The 21,061-nt window shown below is 32.4% G+C and overlaps 1 protein-coding gene across 5 annotated transcripts in view; it reads left to right on the top strand.

Annotated features, from left to right (window-relative positions):
- LOC148627294 (protein MON2 homolog) overlaps positions 1-21,061 on the top strand; it is a 263,342-nt gene that overhangs the window by 19,042 nt on the left and 223,239 nt on the right. The gene's annotated exons all lie outside the window — the stretch shown is intronic.

Raw genomic sequence — 21,061 nt, 5'->3', positions numbered from 1 at the left:
CAAATTTAACTTAGGTAGACAAATTTAATATAGTCATTTTGATGGGTAGTGAAATTTGACTTGGTCATTTGAGAAGTGTAAATTATGTCTGTACAGTGTAAATGGTTGTAAGCACTATATAATTTTATCATTCTTTCTAAATTGTTGTACACCATTTTATAAAATTTGCTTTGAAAAACTGCTTTTTTCAAAAAGTTTGTTTTTATACATTTATGGTTATAGGCATTGAAGTTTGAATACCAGCTGTAGTTCAACTAATTACATGTAGCATGACATGTCTACTGCAGAGTAGATTTAACAACCTACCATAGTATAATGGACAGTGGTAGTTCCAAGGAGGGGCCCATGGGTTTAACCCTCCCCTTCTTTGAAAAAATTCGTTCATTTCATGCAAAAATTGGGTAAAATGTGCAAATGATATTCTTGAACCTATTTTTTGGCTCTACCAAACCAAATGTCACTTTGTGTCTGTCTTGAGTCGTTTGTCATGTGTTGTCCTTCGTCAGTAAACTTTCACATTTTGCCAATCTTCTTGAAAACCCCTTGACCAATATTAATTAAACTAGGTAGGAATGATGTATGCAAGAGCTTTTACATATATCCACTTCTGGTTCCATTTGATAAAACAAGATGGCTGTCAGAGACTACCTAAGCTTCTGATGGATCAGTTTTCTTAAATCAACTCCTCTAAAGCCACAGATGCCAATGTTTTTAAACATGATAGGTTTAATGTCCTGATTGCCATCTACAAACAATCCACTCTTTTTTGGCTCAGGTGGCAGAGTGGGTGGCTGAGGTCACTTCAAAGTTGCCATTGAAACCTTATTGGGAAACACATTTTGGTCTATATATCAGCTTTTAATTAGTGATTAAACTTTTAATGAAATTGACAGCTTTATCATTTGCTAAAATTTGGATTCTGCTTAATTAAACAAGATGGCTGCCAGAGGCTATATAAGGTACGAGATCACAATTAATTCCCCTTGACTTTTCGTTGTATACAAGTATAGTTCCTTTTTTTAGTGTGTTTATTCCTGATTTTTATTTCTTTGCTGCCTTAAACTTTATTGCTTAGTATTTACTGCAGAAATGTAGGGCAAGGATCAAATTTACAAGGGATTTTTTTTCATTCTGTAATTTTATGTGGAAGTTGTGATTTGGTCCTATGAAAGAAGATCAAAATTTAGGACATTTGGCAGTGGTCACTTTTCATGTCTACGGGGTAACTGGAGCAAAGTTGATAAAAATAAGAAAAATGATGGTGAATTTTTCTGGAACTAATATAGAAATCTGCTTTTACACATTTTTCCATATTCGTGAAGTTTTATTGAGTTTGCAGTGGTTGAATTTTTTTTATATGTCATGATGGGTCTATTGAAATGCACTACAAAATTAATTGTCCTTGTACCTATAAGAGAGGTCACATTTTTGTAAAACATGCTATTTTTATGTGTTTTGGGGGGTTATTTCTCAGAATTTATGGAATGAACATGAAATGTAGCAAAAAACCCTATTTCTTTTCTCATTTTTTGCATTTTAGTCCAAAAATGGGTTTCTATGGGATTTTCAATGTAAAACTCATAATTGCTTATGGCATCAGAGTAAAATTGGGCAAATAAGCTAAATATTGTCTCATTTTGAGTTTTTTGCACACACAGTGTCATAATAACAGCAAATAAACACTATTCATAAGCAGTAGACAGGGTGAAGGTAAAAATTTTAACATTCAGAATATGCTTTTAACCTGCGGCAAAGGTCATTTGGCAAAATTACAGTGTTAGTCAATTGTCTCAACCTCTTGGAATACTCCCTTGCATTGCATTGGTATGATATTCTGGATTATGAGAGAGAAATGTCTTAAAAATGTAAAAACAACCATGATTTCCCATTCTTTTACATATGTTTTGAATAATTGTGCCACTTAAACCCCTACTGAGTTGACCAAAAACACTTATTTTGGAGCCGGTCATACACTAAAAAGCCTCAAAGCAGAAAAAAAACCTGACTTGATATGAAAAAGAAACATCCAGTTGAGTTCATATGTACCACATAAGCATAAAAAAACATGCATTTTAAAATATCTTTTCACTATTTTGTGGCTGTAGGGGTGAAATCTTAGTGTAAATGGCATATTTACCAAATTCCGCAGTTTTACAACTCTGGTCCTGGCTTAATTTTAATTACCCCATCTGATAGTTTACTCTAAAACACTGCCTCAGGTTGTTTTTAAAGTACATTTAATGTGTCTATAGCACTTTGGAAGTAAGTTTGGGTTGATTCATTCTTTTTCAGCTTCTAAAAATGAGTTTTTATACAAGTACCCCTGCACTGGGTGAAAATGCTCTAATGCTGCAGTGTCATGTCTTAAAACACATATTTCTGTCTTAAACCAGATGGAAACCTGACTAGCTGGTTTTTTCTACTTCAGGAACATGCAATGTAATGGAAATAAAGAAAAAAAAGAGAAAATCTGTCAAATATTTGAATAGAGGCTATTTAGAGGACACTTCTTCACCCAATCTACAAAAAGTTGAAGTCGCGACATATACCATTTATATAAAATTTGCCATGTTATTTTATGTTCTTTGTTGTGTGTGTCTGTGTTTTGGTCTTTGTCCCTGGATTACATTGTTTTGATTTCTGTTTGAATCTTGGTCCCTGACATTAATCTTAAATCATTTGTTTAAATGATCAAATGATATGACCACATGATTTCATATTATCCAGGTGAGTGATTCAGGCTCTTTAGAGCCTCTAGTACTAGACCTTCCTACTTCTCAAGATTTCTTGATTGGCTCCTGATGGATTAAATCTGTCATACATTAGGGATATGAACCAATATTTTTGTGAAAAAATGAATTAGTTGGACTACAGTAACTTTTGCTTTTACAACCATCCTGCACTGTTGTTTAATTGACTTAAAAATCCATTAATACATTGCTATTGTTAGCTTTCTATGTGTTCTTCATTGCTGAAACTGATGTGACAACAAGTAAAATGGAATTCAGTTTTTTTATCTTCTTCATTATTTCTTCTTGTTAATCAATTTAGAAAAAGATATAGACAATAACGGTGCACCGTTATAAGGATGAGGCTTAGAGCTATGGGAAAATGTAATGCTGTACCAAGCATTTCCAGCGGTTCAAGCAGAGCTTTTGTCAAGTCAGTGCACTGTTGTTGTCTTAATATTGCAACAAAATTTTTTAAGAAAAATTACATTTTTATAAAAAAAAAAATCAGTGTTTTTCATTTGAAGCGGGTAACATCCTGGCAACTTTAACAATGTAACATTTGTGATGTCACAACAGAAAGTTGTATTTAGTCAGTGACCTTTTATCACTTCTAAATATACTGTCATTGCATTTTAACAGCTCAAATAGAATGGTTGTATTATAAATATTGAAAAAAATTGAAACATACCGAATGAAGACCAATGAGGCCCTCCATATAAAAAAAATCCCCAAAAATCAGATTCATGTATTAGTGTGTAAGGGTTCAAAGTTTAAAGTCAGCGATCCTGATTTCAAAGATGAAGGTGACTTTACTTTGTTGAACCCAGTAAAGCTTTAGATGTATTTCATTTTGATTTAAATTTTTTTTAATTAAAATTTGTTTTGCAATGAATTACACATAGAGTACTGTTCCTTACTCTATTGGGTCAACTGCAGTGCATATATACTTGTACACATATACAAAATGCTACTGTGATGGCAAATTAGGGCAGTAGTCTGGCTACTTGAACAGTATACTACTTGTAATATTCATACTCAGAATATGGGATTTTGGATATAGAATGACTATACATATATATCACAATCTCTGCCTAGATTTAAATCTAAAAAACCCTACTTCTGAAGAAGTGAAACTGCTAGCTACCATATGGTTCTGAATAAAAGTGGATAACTACCTGATACTATCCCTGAATGCAGACTGCTATCATACTTTTACACTTTTTACCTATGAAAATATAGGAAAATGGGTTGATTTTTTTTTCAGATGAAGCATTTTGCCTGTTTAGTAGACCTGGACAATGCTTTTTCTTAAAGTGAACAAATTGGGTTAAAACTTTTTAGCTGTAACATGTATTGGTGACCTAGCAGTCTTTTTTATCCAGTAACTTGATGTTTTTGTTAAGATCATTGGTTATTATTAAGTTTTTATTTAGAATAACAAAAGAAGTGAGATTTTGTTGTTTTCCATATTACATGACGTTATATCTGAATGCTTGTGTTTTCTCTATGAAAAATTACGACCAATCTAAGTTTCTACAGGGATTGTATTTAAGGAAAATTTCCACTAGCTACATTTAGCAAGTACTGAAAATTTACACTTGCTGAATGTAAGTTTCTTTGGTTGTTTCTGAAATTTACATATGATTTATATAGAATACCTGAAGCAAATTTTAGAAAGTGGAAATAATTTCTACTTGCAAAATTGAATTTGGACTTGCATTTAACAAGTATTTCCCCTTATATTGATCACTGTTATATTAAAATAAGATGGAAACAGAGATGTATGAAACTGTTGTAGTAATCAAATTGTCCCTCCACTGTCCTCATTTCACTTGAATCAACAGTTTGAAGACTAAGTGTCCTCTTGTTTACTGGTCTCTTGACCTTTATCAGTCGTCGTCTCTCATTGTTTCATACTTATTTTAGGATATGATTGACATTAGGGAAATTAACTTGTATATGATTTCTTGATGAGGAAATTTATCTTTTGTATAATAAATTGCATAATATCTTCATTTAACAAAGCTATTATAATAAATTGTTTGTATTCAAAATAATGGCCTTTTGTCAAAATTTTTAGATAAGATGTAACTAGTAGTTTGATGGATTGTCTGTATAGAAGGATTGGCCATTTCAAGTTGTCTGTTAAAAAAACTTGGTTAAAGGATGATTTTCTGTCATTTCATGAACGATAGTAAATTGTAAGGTTAAATATTGGGCTTAGTATCTTTGAGGTACATGTGTTCCTAGTTTAAATTTGCACATATTTTGTACTAAAATTGGTTAAAGAAAATCAGGGAATAAGAAATAGTCAATGGTTTTGAGGTCAATTGAATTCTGATTACAGATCCAAGGAAATCAACCTATAAGCTCTAAAGAGGAAACAAGAGCCTTATTACAGACATTTATTTAACTTTCAATAAAGATTTTTTTTATACAAGAAGACAATTACTGAAAAATGACTAGGACTTAAGAAAAAAACATAAAAAATGCATATTTTATATTTGATTAAAAGTTTAATAAATAGTACAGTTTATGTCTGTTGAAGTTATTGTTCTTTGGGTGGAAGCTATAGAGAAGTTTGTTGAAGTTAAATTGATAGTAAATTTCAAGGAAAAGCTAAAATTCTATTATAAAGAAACTCATCCAAACTTGTCTTCTCTCTACTTTTTATTGCAAATTTACCAGTCTGATTTAAAAGTTAATCTTTTGTTACTATTCTTATTCACTTCTGCAAGACCAATGTATTTCTGGTAATGGTCTCTTTGACCTTCAGATCTATTGTATAATAACCCTACCTGTTAGAAGTTTATATAATTATCCAGTACTTCTTGTAATATTATTTGTTTTTGGGATTTAGATCTTTTTATTTGATTATAATACTGCTGATGAAAGGTTACTGCTTCAAGCTTGTGTACACCATATTTACAATATATTGTAATCATCTGATCAGTGATACGTCTTATGGTAGTCAAACTCCTATTCACACCTCTTTTGGTAGTCAAACTCCTAATCATACCTCTTATGGTAGTCAAACTCCTAATCACACCTCTTATTGTAGTCAAACTCCTAATCATACCTCTTATGGTAGTCAAGCTTCTAATCATACCTCTTATGGAAGTCAAACTCCTAATCACACTTCTTATGGTAATCAAGCTCCTAATCATACCTCTTGTGGTAGTCAAGCTCCTAATCATACCTCTTATGGTAGTCTAACTTCTACTCATACCTCTTATGGTAATCAAGCTCCTAATCATACCTCTTGTGGTAGTCAAGCTCCTAATCATACCTCTTATGGTAGTCTAACTTCTACTCATACCTCTTATGGTAGTCAAACTCCTAATCATACCTCTTATGGTAGTCTAACTTCTACTCATACCTCTTATGGTAATCAAGCTCCTAATCATACCTCTTGTGGTAGTCAAGCTCCTAATCATACCTCTTATGGTAGTCAAACTCCTAATCATACCTCTTATGGTAGTCAAACTCCTAATCATACCTCTTATGGTAGTCAAACTCCTAATCAGGCAAACATTTCAAGTAGAGATTAGATAAAGACATAATGATATCTAATAATTAAATATTGAAATGGTACAATGTAATGAGAATAGGTATGGTGTATATGTCAAAAAGACAAAATTTGTTCTTTCTGTAAAAGTGCATATAAATATTATTTTATATTTTCACTTTCAGAACCATTTACCATTTAGAAGTTGTCCCGATATGTTATCAAGGGAAATCTTCTCTAATAAATATAACCTTTCTGTTATTACATATTTACATATTACATAAAACAATAAAAATGGTGCCATAAAATTTTGTAATTATTTTTTAGATTACATTATTATTGTACTTTAAGGCATCTTTGTGCCTCTCTTTTCAAAATTTATGAAAATGTTGTTTCATAATATGTTCAGGTTGCACTATAGTAATAAATACACATGTAGTTGATATTACAGAGCATAATTGCCACTTATCCTGTCTGTACTTAACAATAAATTAGAAGTTATGAACTCGAGTGTAAAATCTCCACTTATTTTATTTGATATAGAATTACATGCACATATTTGTTTAACAGATTCATGATAAATCTCAATTAAGAAATTCTGTATTAATGCAATTGCATAAAATCAGCAGAATTATTGATAAACACATGCTTTATTCCATTTAGGGAACACATTTCAGTCAAATGAAGCAAATAAATAATTTTTTTTGTAAAAGGATGTGGAATGCCCCTGTGGATTGATTGCAATGACTTCCTTTACTGTGATGCTATGTAATCTGTGTGAGTGGCAAGGAACATCAGCGTTATTAAGATTTTTGTCCCCTGTGTCACGTCGCGAGGAGACATGGAAATGCTGTGCGTCCGTCCGTCCATCTGTTGTGCCGTCCACTTTTTCCAGACTTTTTTTTGTTATGTTTTTACCAAATAAGTATGTTTTTGGGATGTGGCCTTATTATAAAGAGTTACAGACTAAGTGCGACTTTGGTTACAGTTGAATGATTTTTATCAAAGTTATGGCCCTTGGACAGAAAATTTCAGTGAATTTACAGTTTTTCGCACTTTTTTTGTAATGCTTTCACCAATTGATTTTAAATTTTGTATGTAGTCTTACTATGAGAAGTTACAGATTAAGTTTGACTTTGGTTAGAGTTGATTGATTTTTATGGAAGTTATGGCCCTTGGACTTCAGAGAATTTAAAGTTTTCCTCACCTGTTTTTTGCTGGGGTCATTGGAACACTGTTCTTTTATTTAGAAAAAAACTTATGAGAATATTTTTTTTTATTGATTCATGACCATGTACAAAATATACTAAGAATTTAAGTATAAGACAGAACACTTTATTTAGCTCACCTGGCCGAGGGCCAAAAGGATGTGGAGATTTTTGAACCATCAAAAAACATGGCTGCTTTTACTAAAAATAAAACGCAGGGGTCAAAATACAGGTTTTTTTGCAAACAACTTGAAAATTGTTTAACTTAGCAAAATTCTGATGTGAGAGTAATCTTGTTCACCTTAAGAAGATGGGCCTTTGCTGAAAATTTTTAATGATTTGTCGCTCGATGTAGGAGTTGTGGCCCTTGAAACAGTCTTTTTTTCATGTGTACAACTTTGAAAATTTGAGACAAAATTTACTGAATTTTTTTTTAGAGTATCCTGCACAAACTGATCATTTAAAATTTTTCATTGGTAAAAAAACTTGGTCGTTGTTATTAAAAATAGGACAATATCAGGGGTTAAACTGCTTTTTTTATTATTTTGTCCTCAGATATGGAAGAATTATGAAGATGAAAGCTAATCATAAAATAAACATGATATTATTTGTTGACTGGCAGTATTGAAATTATTTTTTAGGCATCCAATTTGCTGCTATTTTCACCAAAATCCTTGGATTCCAATGATTTTTTGGTTTCTTTAGGAAACATTGTGTTCTAAGTTAAATGATAATGAAAGTTTGTTTCGGGTGGCCATTTTCCTGTTAATTTTTGTACTTGCTTTGATTTCAATGATATTTGGTTTATATAGTAAACATAGTCTCCTCTTTTGAATGATGTTGATGACAATGTTTCATAGCCATGGTCTAACTTCATTTTATGTACTTTTTCAGCAAATGTATAATGGGCTAATGCCTCCTCAGAACCTGCAGAATAATAGGGCATAGGGGGACCATTTTTCGGAGTTCTAAGAGCACTTTGAAGGCATTTCCAACATTTTACAGTACCTTAGGTACTCAGTTGAACTCACAGCTTTCATCAATATATGCTCTTTTTTCAGCATTTTTTTTTCAAACATGGTAACACAGCATGATACTTTTACTTACTTAGTTAATAGGGCATTTTAAGTTTTCAAGGTGAACGATCATTGGATGTGTGAGAAATAAAGATATATGTAAGGAAGTACAAGCAAAATTACTCGAAAGGAACAATTAGTTTACTGTAATTGTCAGTTATCGGCAAAGTCTACTACCAAGATTTATATTAACCAATCATAATAGTGATAACTGGAACGAAGAACGCCAACTGTTAACATTTACCAGAATCGATCAATTAGAATGACAATGTTGTCAATAATAGCCGTTCACACCCGAGTTATTTTCGCAGTAATTAAATACATTGCATATATCTCTCGTAATTATACCCCACTCTGAAGGATGGGGGTAAAGTATTTTACCCTTGTCCATGTTTTACACAGTATGTGTCTGTTTCCATGTGTCCGTGTTTCCGTAACACTTTTTTCTGTTGCATTTTCTCAGTAACTGTTCATCTCAGGGGCTGTAGGTATGCCATAGGGTGGTATATCATCACAGGGGCTGTAGGTATGCCATATGGCGGTATATCATCACAGAGGCTGTAGGTATGCCATATGGTGGTATATCATCACAGGGGCTGTAGGTGTACCATATGGTGGTATATTTATTCTGAAAAATTTGACAACTCATTCCTGTTTACCAAAGACTTTGTTTACTTTTGACATATTTTGAAAGTTGGAATTTTTGTTGCAATTTTCTCAGCAACTACTCATCACAGCTTAAAATATTAACAGATTTTTTCTGTAGGTATGTCATATGGTGGGATGCACTTTCAGAAAAATTGTACAACATCCCGTTTACCAAGGACTTCGTTTATGTTTTTGATATGTGATTGAAAGCTTGGTATCACTAGTGAGTCATTGCTCAGAGTTTTCTTGTTAATTTTAGATATAGAAAATTGCAACAATTGAAGTAGTCCAATTGAAAATGGGCATTGCCTTCATTAATAGCTCGAAAATGTCTTATGAAACATTATGAGTAAAGCCATTTGTCCAATGAGATAACCGGTAGCATATCTTAATGATATGCACAGTGACTATAATTGTTGAACTATAAGATGTAGTGGATACAAGCTCTTCTATGCTAATTTGATATAAAGAAGTCAAAAGTTATTCTTTTTAATAAGCTACCATCTTTTCAAGCCTTTTATTTTGGTAGAAAGAAAAAGTTTGTAAAGCCGTTAAAAAAAGTTATAAAATAATCATAGCTTATATTTTCACAATTCTTTGGCATTTTGAATTTTGTATATAGTTGTATAAATTGCATTTCTAAATGTATTGTATTAATGTACATAGATTAACTTCCTCCTAAGTTTCTTCATGTTATTTATGTCCATGACACTTTCTTGCATCAAAATATCGTAGGAGAACATTGAACCAGCATCATTTGCATTTCTTCAACAATCAATGAGAAAAAAAAACCAATGAAATTATAGAAAGACAAACAGTGTAAATCTTTACCATGTTTGTTCTTTATCTAATTGTCTTGTTTTCATACTTCATAATGAAAGTAACGCACAAAAAGAGCCATTTCGTTACTAAAGTAATTATTGGGGAGGAAATGGAATAGTATGATTGGTTGAACAAATTGACAGATCTGTTTGATTACCCTTGTCTATTGCTACAGGAAGTGTGCATCAGGTTTTTGATGTAAAATAAGTTAGGGTAATTGTGACACCTTCTATTGTATGTAGGTTTTGGTAAATCAGTTAATGGAGCCTTCCCGTATTGTGTTCTGTGCCTGCTGTCAAGCTGTTTTGTGACGTTAATGTTGAGTTGTCATACCATGATAATATCCAATATAGAAAAGAGATTACAAGACCTAGAAATAAGATTGGCATGAAGTGTTAAATCGTGATAATGGATTTAAGTGGGAATTTTCTTTCGAAGTTTGTGGTTTGAATTATTCATTGATTAAATATTAAAATTAAATGTAGTTAAAAGTACAATCATTAAGAAGAGAATGGTGTATATATATATATATATATATATATATAGTAAATGGATACTTTTTTTTCACTAGTTTTTTTTAGGTTAAAGTAAAATGAATTTTTAAGGGGTTCATGTGCACTTTCATCATTGATCTTCACAATATATATAAAAGTACAAAGACTTCTTGCAGATGTAATCTTGTGCACAGTGAAACTTTGTTTATGCTTTAGAGCCACTGGATATAGGCTGACCTGGAGTTCAGGTCTTTTGAAATGAATTTTATCATTGTGTATCATAGCAGTCATTGCTGTTTGTTCTCTATCCATGGTCCTCAACAAATTAAAAAAACCAATATTTTTCTGATTTTGGTTGAACTTGGTAGAAATGATTTATGGGAGGAAAAAAAAAAAAGTTTACTTTTGGTTCTGAAATAAAGTTGGGAGCTATAACCCCTACAATCTAGTCTGTTTAGACACCTTCTTGGACAGCACATGTCAATTAAACTTTCTATTTAACCCTTTGGAAAGCTTATTTTGATCTCTCTCTTTACCCATACTTTTAATTGGCCAAAGAACACCATGCTCCGGAAAAACCTATGAATGGAAGGAACTACTGATGGTTCCATTGGATTGAACCAGATGGTGTCTGGGGTATTATCTCACCCAAAATACTTATAGGTATTTTTTTTTTTTAATATTTAAGTTTTGAAATGTTTTATTCTTAGTTGTTAACAAAAATAATCTGTACAAAGGATCCACTATTTGCCTGGGTATAGTGGGCCTGGAAACAGCTATGACCATTTGGAGTTGCCTCTTGGAAAACATGATTTGTTCTTGCATATAGTTATATGGTGCTGAAATCTGTATAGCTCCATGTGAGCTATTGTAAACACTTGTGCCTTTTGTTATCAGTCTTCTTCATCTGTCCTTGTGAAACCATATGTTAAGACTTGCTTAAATAAACTGTGGTATTAGATAATGTTAAGATAGATTAAGTAACTTTAAAGTGTTTTTAAGTGTAATACTTTTCAATGCCACAAAAATCCTGATCAAGATGAGGGCAATTCTCTCATTATTTACTGTAACTTTTCTTTTCAGACAGACTTTACAGCACCATCTGTGTTTAGCATTTAGGGGGTAATCTTGTAGAAGACACTATTAATTAAAGTCTTATTATTTTGTCACCCTCTGGTATCATCTTCCTGTTTCTGGTTTCTCATCATTCACCATAAGTGTTGCCTATAATGGGAGTATCAATTAATTGACCACAGACAGGCTTATCTTTCATCAGATTTGGGAAATTTTAGGCAATTTAGGTCTTATTGTCCACTTATTATATTGTAAAGCATTAAATTGATAAGTCAGAGGTTTCCATGGTAACCTCCAGAATAAGTTGTTATTGGTCATTTTTTTCTTGCTGTAAGTGTTTTATACATATGTTTAGGACACTTCTACATTTCCTAGAATCAGTAATTGATTTGTTTTGATAAAAGACTATTATTTGTATATTTAAGGTTCCATTATCTAAAAGTTCAGGGTAAAGTACAATGTGATGTTACTTCCTATAAGGCTGTGTGGTCATTGATCATTATAAAAAAAATTCAAAAACTTTTTATACTATAAGGGCTATAAACTTCAATATTATCCCACCAGTTAAGTGATTGTATGTTTTTGGTACAGGAGATGATGGATTTCATCTGAGTCATAGCATGTGTGTACTGTTACCCTGCTAAGTCTAATGTAATAAGTACCAGTCCATATAAAATTGAGACACTGCCTATATATTTTTTAAGTAGACACATGACGAAGAAGAACTAAACAATTTTATCACACGTGCCAAAAATCAACATCTTTTAATTAAGTCATTCACGAATCATCTGACACTAACATCTCATTCCTCGATACCTCCAGCACCTTATCGGGAGGAGAGCTCTCCACGGACCTATACCCCAAACCAACTGACACACATCAATATCTTATGCCTAAGAGCTGTCATCCACCTCACCTGACTAAGAGTATACCATTTAGTCAAGCTCTTAGGCAAAGGTGCATTTGTTCAAATGACGAATCCTTAAAAAAACGTCTAGGTCAACTGAAGAACAATTTAAGAAGAAGGGGATATAGATACAAGACCATCAAAGAAGGGTTAAAAAAATCCACAATATCCCAAGAAGTAGTCTGTTACAGTAAAAGGCAAAGAAAAAATGTAAAAGAACCCCTTGTGTTCTAACATACCACCCCTGCCTTAAAAAACAGCCACAATACCATTCATGAGCACTGGGCCTCTGTCGAGAGAAACTCAACATTATCCAAAGTTTTTCCCGAACCACTGTGATTGCTTTCTGACAGCCAGACAGTTTGCATAGTCTGCTTGTGAGGACTGAAATATCTAAGCCCAACTTGACTCCAGGCAAGAGTTGCTCATGTGGTGACAAATGGTGCATATGTTGCAATCAAATGCACCACTCGTCATATTCACCAGCACAATCACAGGGAAACGCTACAAAATATTTTGTAACGTGCACTGCAAGAGTGCTAATGTAATATATTTGCTCCACTGTCCCATCTGTGGCCTTCATTATGTTGGTGAATCTAAACAGCTTTTTCACAAGGGCTTGAACGGACACAGTAGCGACCTAACATAAAAGCCTTTACTCCCAGTGAGTCAACACTTCAGGTTACCAAACCACTGCCTCAGTGATTTCAACAAAATGAAAATCTTCATCGTGGAACAAAACACGGTCTGGAGCGATCTACAGAGAGTGGAGCAGGAGGGATTTTGGATTAAAGAACTCTGTGTTTTACACCCACACGGAATTAACAAAAAAACATTATTATTTCCTATTTTGTAGTTTCTTATTACAATGTTTGTAAATATTGTTTAGTTTTATAGTTCAGTGTTCAAGATCAATACACAACATGTGTCTATAACACAATGTTCAAGATCTTCGTTAACTGTCAATAAAATTGTTTACATCACAGGTATTCACCTGCTTAGTGAGTTTTGTCCACAGACCATTTACTTTCATACACACTCAGTTTATTTAAGGCACTGAAGGTCATTTGTTGACTGAAAATTTTGCTCATTATATATTTTATTATAGTGTATTAACATCTAATGTTCAAAATAGCTGTTCATGGATGTTAAATTCAGTTTGTCCATTTGTACATATCATTTTTACTGAACTTAAGGAGTTAGATCCGGATTAAGGGACACAGCTCTTACAAATCATTGGAACATTTGTATTCAGCATTTTACATCAATCTCATGCAAGCATCAAAGTAACTTGGACTGATTTCATTCTGTCTCAAAGGAAAGCTTGATAGGCTTTGGTGAAATTGAATATGATACAAACATAACTGATTTCAAGAGTTATGTCCCTGACCGTAAGTCTACCTCATTAAGAAATTTACCATTTAGTTAAATAATTTTAAAAACTGGAGAATTGATATTACCATAATTAATAAAACATGTATACAATGTATTAGAATAGGACAGAGATTTCAATTTAAAAATACTGATGACTGGGACAGTGTTTCTGATAAATAAAATTGTACTTACATGTATAGCTAAGTAAGTAATGAAGTTTTTAAAGCTGACTTAGAATTAGCCAATGAAAGAAAGGAACCTATGCAAGGCTTCTTTAAATTTAATTAAAATTGAATCTTTGACTTTGACTTTCCTCCATAACTTGTTGTATGTCTGATTGTGTATTTTAATTAGATTGGGATTCTTTTGGATTATAATTTTTTTTCACATTTTATTCCGTTTTGGCTTTTTGTGAGAGATTTTTTATCAAGTAATATTTCTTATTTTTGAAATCTTTAATAGTTAAAAAATCATATACATTGTACTTTGGTACTTGTAGAAAAACCATACAAAGGCATTTTAAAGGCTTATTCCCCTAAATAAGGTAGAAGTTGATTGTCAGATATGATGTAGGAAGCCGTAAAACTGTTAGTAATAGCAGTAGAAGTAGTACTTTACGTGTCTCTGGCAGTACAATTTGTCTGTACTGCTAATCATTCCTTTAAATTGAATTTTGTTTGGTATTTCGTCTTGACTGTGTCTAAATATATATATAAAGATACAATGTTATCATTTCATTGCGACATACTTTGACATTTGACAACTATTACCACATTAGGGAACTAAAAGAAAACATTTGGTCTGCTTTATTCCTTACTGAATTCTACTGGTGTAATGAGATTTACTTCATGTTTTATTGGATGAGTTTGAAATAAAATCTAGACTAAATTGAATAAAGAAATAAATGTTTGTCAGTTATAGAGGTATCTATTTTGCGGTAAATAAGCATGTCATTATTTACCATCATATGAGAAATATCTACACTCTTGCAATGGTCATGTTTGTTGTGTTAAGTACATCTAGCATGTTGTACCTATATTAGAATGGACTTACTGTAATATGAACATCAAGTGAAGTAATATATACCTATAAATAGAGTTTGAAGGAGTATTATTATGATCACCTCAACCCTCTGTCTGTCCATCCATCCATGTTCTTAAACTGTTCAATGAATTTCACTAAAACTTGATATGAAGATTATGGGTCTTGTGTACATATATCTATGCAAGAAGAAAACTTTTTTGAAGGGAGATAATGGAGGTATCAGTTAGTAAGGTCTCTTCTTGCTGAGAATTGTTTTATTGCAAAGAAGCCTATATAGGTAATATTTGACTCCAATAAGCTACCGGTTGTCGGCTCAGATCTGCTCACTAGGCTTCACAATAAAGACTGGATGGTACTCACTTGTAATTGTTGTGACATTAAACTGTAAACTGTGAAATTTTCGGGGCAGTTTTCTTTTTCACTAATTTCGCAGTAAGACCTGTGACATGAAAATTAAACTCCTGAAAATGTTTTTCCAAGAACATTCTAATACAATTTGAGAAATGATCTTGAATTTAAAGCTGCAGGAAAGCAGATTGATCTCAGAAACACGAAAAAAGATTGTGCAAAGATTTCTCTGTGTAGAGTGTAGGGAAGATTTCCCTGTGTAGAGTGTAAGGAAGATTTCCCTGTGTAGAGCGTAGGGAAGATTTCTCTGTGTAGAGCGTAGGGAAGATTTCCCTGTGTAGAGTGTAGGGAAGATTTCTCTGTGTAGAGTGTAGGGAAGATTTCCCTGTGTAGAGTGTAGGGAAGATTTCCCTGTGTAGAGCGTAGGAAAGATTTCTCTGTGTAGACCGTAGGGAAGATTTCCCTGTGTAGAGTGTAGGGAAGATTTCTCTGTGTAGAGCGTAGGGAAGATTTCCCTGTGTAGAGTGTAGGGAAGATTTCCCTGTGTAGAGTGTAGGGATTTCTGTCTTATTACTCTTCCTCTGTAATTTCCATTGTGTATGTTTTGTCTGGTTTCTTCAGTGTACTGAAGAAACTTCAAATTCTTAGCTTTAAGTGCAAACTTTGGTACATGTTATTAAATAGGCAGCTTTTAAGGCACTTAAGAATGTTGATTGATCTTAATGACAGAAGACATAATTCTAATAATATGTAAAATATCAGTCATTTATCTTGTTTCAAACTCTAATGGAAAATATATTGCCTTACGCATGAATATTGTTTCAGATTCAATACTTGTATTATTATCTTCCAAAATTTATCTAGAAAAGCATAGATATCCTGGGCCTTGTTCATTAACCAGAGTTTTTTTTAATGCTTTAATGGACTATTTTCTAATCAAATTTGTTTTTTAGTAGTAGAAATATGATTTGGGGTAATTTTTCAAGGTCAATTTGATTCAATATTAGCCTTTACCCTGCTGTTTATATTTATATGGGTTGTAGTTATTGTGGTTAGTCTAATATGATATAATTTTATTTCTTTTTTCTTTTATTTAATTTCTTTGAAATTGAAGTGGCCACATTTGATTAAAACAAAACAGTATATTGACCTTTAAAAGCTCGTTATTAATCTAATATTTAGGATATGATTTAACAAACTAGTTATTGGTGTACATGTATTTATACAGTTCCTACCAAAATGCATATTATTTTATAATCCCTTCCCATCACTCCCAGAAAACAAATTTTGGAGGAAATACAGGAATCATCGTGTTTTTGGTTGTATATCCATCTATTTGTCTGTCAGTTTTCCACAACTTTCAAACCGTTTGACAGATTTTGATGAAATTTTTTGGGAGGGTTTGGCAGAAGACATAGATGTGCATGAAAGAAAATCCTGAATATGAGGTCAATGAGATAATGAAATTTATGGTTTTTAGTTGTTCACATCTTGTAATCACAGGAACTCCTAAACTATTTCATATGATCAAAATTTATATGGACAATAGGCACCATAAATAGATATAGCTGAAGGAATAACAATTTTGTTGAAGACAACTCATTGACGATACACATGATAGGCCCCAGTGAAGAAGGGTTATTTGTAAACTTTCTCAGTTTTCTTAGATTTTGAGAATGACAATATGTTGATGTGTGCCAAAGGCATTTTAGGTTATTGAATGAAACTTCATGTTAAACAGTTAACTTAATGTTTCTTTCTCTGTCAAAGCAGTTCTGCATCATTTGTTATAATCTTTGGTATCACTCCATCAACCATGACTAGACCATATATAATCTTTGGCTTGCTAAGATGATCTACATCCATAATATCTTAATTCAGTTTGTGTTTTAGAAACTATATACACATTGTATTACTATAACACAACTTTATGTGAATCCTACATTTTACCAGTATTATTGTTTGTTTTACATAAAACACACATATTTTAAGAATCAAAATTGATCAAAAAAATTATATGTGAGTTTATATCATTTGTATAATTTGTAATAAGCATTTAGAAGGAAGGGAATTTCCCTGTCAACATTTAAAAATGAACTTAAGATAAAACAGTTCTTGTCCTGTTTGTTGCCATCTTGTCCTGTTTGTTGCTATTTTGTACTGTTTGTTGCCATCTTGTCCTGTTTGTTGCCATCTTGTGTTTAATATTCTGCTGTGTAGTGCAGCTCAATATACCATTTAGAAAGCAGTTTATTGACAAGTATCATCATCAAAAAGATGAAAACATGATATTTGTATAAATATTAATTCTGTTGGAATATAATACATTCTAATGGGAACTGCTTGCTCACCTTGATTGCAGGAGAGCTTTGGTTTCAATCCGTGGCTGAGTCACTGGTAGTTACTGCTTACTGCTTTTCTAATCAAGCACAGGGTATTTAAGGGGATGGAGTGATGACTGGTTTGCGCAGGAGTCAGAATAATCTGTCTAAATGGGATGAAATACCTACCTGTGGACTGTTTCCTCTGTGAGCTAGACTCATAAGATTAAGCTTAGCGTGTTGGACTGGTACCAAGGAGGGTCTGTTTGATTGATCTAACTCTTGTCCTGAAATTCATGAAATATCTGCCATAAGAAGAAACCATATGGAAACAAGAGTATGTGGGTGCATGGATGTCTTGTATAGTTCCTAACTGTACTTCTAGTACATTATTGTTGCAGCATAAAGAACTCTGCTCATCTGAATGGAAGGCTGTTCTCTAGAAAGGAAGTCTATTATTAGTCTTACTATAATTTTGGCTAGACTTGATTCAAGCTAATAAGGTGTCCATCTATAAACAGACTTCATTAGTGTTCATTATGTCCTGGTGAAGATGTTATACTGACATTCTAGCTCTCATTCATACTAGGCAACCATTGCCTTCCATTTGAACCAATCAGAGTTGATCATCCAAGGTCAAGCTTATACCAAGGTGAAAGAACCTTACAGTCAGTAAGTTTTGCTATATCTTGATTTCTAAGAAGGTGAACTTAATTGCTTTCATTAAGTCTTAAGGTAAAAAATCATAAAGAAAGCAGCTTTGAACACTGATTAAGTTAGTACACTTTAGTATTTAGTATAACAATGAAAAAGATTTAATTTTCAACCTACATTTCAAAACTTACATCTTTATATTTATGTAGATATGATTAAAGAACATGTATATTAAAAAAACACAAAATATTCTGCTTGTTTCTTTCTAATTTGAACATCTTCCCTCATTCAACAAGTGGGTGGTGTATTGGAATCACCTCGTCTTTCCGTCCGCCCATTTGTTATTCTGTCTACGCAAAATTTATGCATAGCATGACAACGTGTGCAACTTCATGTTGTGTCCTGATTTTGCTATATGTCACCAGGATGTATTTATATGTCATTTTCAGTACTTAAACACAGTTTTCTTCCATAAATCATTCAAAAAGACTTTTTCCAAAAACTGAAGTCTCACAATTATGATGTAGGTAGAAACTATTCTAGATAAAAGAAAAGTTCAGACTTTTGAAGCACCTACACATATTTTTTAGGTAGTTTCTAGATATGCTGCTTTGTACAAACAGTATGATATAGTATTGCCATTAGCAGTGAGACACCTTATCAGCAGTCTCATCTTCTGTCCGTGTTAGTAATTGCATAATCAAAAGCCATTCTACCCTAAAGCTCTTGGAGCAGACTTTCAAATGTACCAATCATAATGTCTTATGTCTGTAACTGATGTAGTAATGAAGTAGAAGAAGTGTCTTGACAAATGAAATCAAAGCATACATTGACCACCCTACTGTTCAACATGTGGCAGTGACACAGAGATTCTCCTAGCTATTTCTTGATCTAGATATATACTATTTGATATTTTGAAGTGGGAAAGCCACCTGATTAAGTATTAGTTACTGTTTTAAGCTGGATATCATTTGTAGTGCTCCCAATGTAGGTTTTATCTTATACTTTTAGTGGTCTTTCCTTCGTCTATCACTTATTTTAGCTCACCTGGCCAAAGGCCATGTGAGTCGTCATTGTCGTCTTCGTTAGCAATTTCCTCAAACATCTTCTCCTCTGAAACTTGGATGAAACTTAAAAATGATTGTTCCTTAGAGTATCCTGCACAAGATGACTGTTTGGATTTTTGATCTGTTCAAAAACATGGCCACCATTACTAAATATAGAACTTAAGAGTCAGACAGCAGATTTTGCATACATCTCCAAAACTGTTAAGTTTAGCCAATATCTTTTAATTGCTGATATGATTCCTATTTAAGGCCTACAAAAGTCTCCAAGGGATCAAAGTTGTAAGACGACTCCATGTAAGAGTTATTTCCCTTGAGAGGTGAAAATGACTTTTTTTTTTTTTTTTTACAGTTTTCAGCCAATATCTTGAAAACTGTGATAGATAGAATGAAACTTTCAATTGCTGAAATGATTCTTATTATAAGGCCTACAAAAATCTCCAGGGATCAAAGTTGTTAGACGACTTCATTTAAGAGTTATTGTTCTTGAAAGGCAAAAATTTAACCAGGTGCGCGATTCAGGCTCCTGAGAGTCTTTTGTTTCATCCTCTTTCTAAACCACTTGAAGGATTTTTTTAGCTTTTATTTTTTTATGAACATAAGCGCTACCTTTTGCTACTTGAAAAAATCTATATACAAAAATGAAAATATCAGATGTGCAAAGAACAAGTACATGTAATTATATGGACATGACATAGCTTTAGTAATCAATAATACTAAATGTTATATGAAATATTCTAAAAAATTGGCATCTCAACACTTTTTGGCAGCAGTATTGAATTATATATATATATTTGATAACAAACATTGGTTTAAAATAAATACCATAATTTAGCTCTAAGCTATGCTAACTAAATAAATGGCTTTAAATGAACATACATTTTACTTCCCCCTAAATTTACTTGTTGTTCAATTAGTGAACTGAGTTTGATGTTTATTTCACTAAAAATTATAGTGATTTGGTTTTAGTCTGGCCAATTATCTCTATAAGGACTGTACATTTGACTTGAATAATGTTAAGTATTTATCAACCTGCCATCGACCTCTGTAAAAATAGATGTAACTCACAGCTTTCTTTTTTGTTTTAGGTTCAAGTTTTTAAAATACAAATGGGTTTTTCACATTAAATCTTAATAAAGACTGCAGTATTACTTTGAACATTTAAACTATATATGTCATAAAAACAAAAGGTGTCACAAAAAAAAAAATGGTAGACATAATTATTTTTGAAACTATGCAGGATGGTATATAGTGATCAGGATGTCCTTCCCTTCTTCATTTGGTCTGGTCATACTTTTGTATATCCAACTACTCCTAATCATTTAGAAGGATTTTTATGAAACTTTTTAGGGAATAATTATTAGGTAATGCTATTTTTCATCTGCTAGTTAGATTTTTGATCTGATTACTTTTGGGTAACATGGACTTCATTATTAACTGTGACGGATGGTAGGGGCACCCATTTCATATTTACGACTCCTAATCTACCTTTTTGTGACAATTTATGGGATGATTATGGGATATTGCCTTTGTGCACAATCTCTTTTGATTTTCAAATTGTATCAATCTTGATGCTTCTTGTAATTTTACTTCCTAGTTCTTTTATTTTAATTCGCTCTTTTTTTAAAACTATTTAAACGTGTTGTTATTATTTCTGAAGGAAAAACTCAGCTAATGTTTTAAATAACTAAGTTAAAAAAATGTAGAACACAATTACTTTGAAACCAATATCTCACGTTTGTAGTGCAAAAAAACCAGATTGTTTTCACTTAAAATTTCTGGTTTTT

Source organism: Perna viridis, chromosome 1, assembly GCF_037379345.1.
Source record: "Perna viridis isolate PV_CMFRI_1.1 ecotype Kerala chromosome 1, ASM3737934v1, whole genome shotgun sequence".
NCBI classification, from domain to species: domain Eukaryota; kingdom Metazoa; phylum Mollusca; class Bivalvia; order Mytilida; family Mytilidae; genus Perna; species Perna viridis.
This window is presented reverse-complemented; position numbering and strand designations above follow the sequence as displayed.